The sequence below is a fragment of the Pongo pygmaeus genome, chromosome 20 (assembly GCF_028885625.2).
Source record: "Pongo pygmaeus isolate AG05252 chromosome 20, NHGRI_mPonPyg2-v2.0_pri, whole genome shotgun sequence".
In the NCBI taxonomy this organism is placed as follows: domain Eukaryota; kingdom Metazoa; phylum Chordata; class Mammalia; order Primates; family Hominidae; genus Pongo; species Pongo pygmaeus.
The window spans coordinates 391,081-393,278 of record NC_072393.2 but is presented as its reverse complement, the minus strand read 5'-3'; positions in this window follow the sequence as shown (position 1 = coordinate 393,278).

The following is a 2,198-nucleotide window of genomic DNA, read 5'->3' as shown; positions in this document are numbered from 1 at the left end:
GCCGGTGCCGTGGCTTTCCTTCTGCGCCCGTGTGTCAGGAAAGGGCCAAGCTGGGAGGCTGGTCGGGCTCTGCAGAGTCCGGTCCTGTCTCCAGGGGTCTGTGTCTCCTGCAGGGCCTGGCGCCCAGGGCCCGCTAGCAAGACTGCTCTCCCGAAGTTAAGCCCAGGAGGGCTGCTGGCAAGGTAGCAGGGTGGCAGTGTCACTGGGTTGTGAAATTTAAAACCAGAAACACCAGCGTTAAAGCGCCAGGGCCCAGCACCTCTGCCCCACCCTTCGGTCGCACCTCAGCCACGCGGGTTCATGGCCGCTTCTGAAGAGCCGGACCCCACTGCTCAAGGTGGCTGGATGCCTGGCCCGGGGTGCAGCCAGCTCGGGCACAGCTGGCAAGGCGTGGGGACCTGTGGGCTCAGGGGGCCAGGGCGGTGGGTTCATCTCAGTTGCTGAAGATCCCACAATCCTGGGACCCAAGAATCAGACGATGGAGACGGATAACAGAGAGGAGCCTCCAGCAGGACCACCTGTGTCCCTCCACTGTGGACAGCTCCTGCGCGTGGGAGGTGCGTGCCCCACGCCCTCACCTGTTCTCCGAAGACTCCCGCCCTCTGCTCTGCACCACGCTCTTCACCGTGTCCCGCGACACGTCTGCGTCAGCCCCCTTGGCCAGGTAACTCGGATCCCACCTGTCCGGACCGTGCCCAGGGCACCTGGGCTGCTACCGCAACGCCGTGGCGAGTCCTCCTGGTGGCCGCCCTCTGGGGTCGTGCGTGGCGGGCCCTCTTGGTGGCCGCCCTCTGGGGTCGCAGAGCTGAGGGAAGCGTTGGGACTTCCATGACTGGCCACCAGGGCAGAGTGCCAGCCCTGAGGGCGTCCACATCTCAACCCCAGGACCCGCAGACTCGGCTCCTCACGAGGTAACGTACCCGGCGCCCGAAGACGAGGTTGCATGGAGGACACCGAGGTGAGGAGGTTACCTTGGATCGTCCTTGATCTCTGGACTGAGCGAACAAGTGTGTTTTAGGCCCCGAGTCTGCGCGACAGGCCGGGCACCTGCTCCGGGTCACGGTCCCCCGACCAAGCTGTTTTCCTGTTGGAAAGACAGAGCTTCGAGCCGTTTTCATGTTGGAAGACAGTTTTGAGTCAGGAGGCGTTCAGGGAGACGAGGCTTGGGTTCTGTGCATCTGTGGTGGTTCTTGGGAGTTGGAGTTGGAGCTGGAGAGGAGGGTTGAGCAGGTGAGGCTTGCAGTGGCGGGACCTGGGGACTTGGAACTGGAGGGCCTTTGTCAGAGATGCTGTCGGGATGTGCGCCTGCCTGTGAGGCTGGGACTTCCCTCTCGGGTGGCCAGAGGAGCAGGACCGATCAGGTCGCCCCACCCAGGCATGAGCCTCAGGGGCACTGGGCCCTGAGGACACCGGCACCCTGGCGGGGGCTGTGAGGCCGCATTGCTTGAGATCAGACAGCGGTAAGAAGTGGCCGCCCTGGTGCCTTCCCCGCCCCAGGGGGCTGCTGCACGACAGGAGGTGGCCCTGGTAAGGCCCGCACCCCTGCGTCCCCGGGTCCCTGGCACCTGCAGCCGCCCTCTCCCCATCCGCCCTGCCACTCAGGAGTGCTTCGTCGGCAGCACAGTTTGCAACAGTTTGGGGTTGTCTTATTTTCACTGCTGGTGATTTCCTGGAGAGCCGCTGGTTCTGTGCCCCCAGGTTGCTCCTCTCTGTTGGGGGCCCCCGCCTCGCTGCCTGAGGACACCGGGGAGGTCCCCAGGTTTGGGCTCGCGAATAAGCTGCTGAGGCCTCTGTGTGAACCGGGATTTCACTGCCCTGGGATGTGCAGGGCTGTACACCCATTCCCCGCTCTGTTTTAGAAACGAAGAAACAACTGCTGTCCTGTTTCTTTTTTTTTTTTGAGACGGAGTCTCGCTCTGTCGCCCAGGCTGGAGTGCAGCGGCGCAATCTCAGCTCACTGCAAGCTCCGCCTCCCGGGTTCACGCCATTCTCCTGCCTCAGCCTCCCGAGTAGCTGGGACTACAGGCGCTGCCACCACGCCCGGGTTCAAGCGATTCCCCGCCTCAGCCTCTCAAGTAGCTGGAATTATAGGTGCCGCCACCACGCCTAGCTAATTCTTTGTATTTTTAGTAGACATGGGGTTTCACCATGTTGACCAAGATGGTCTTCATCTCCTGATCTCATGATGTGCCCCTCGG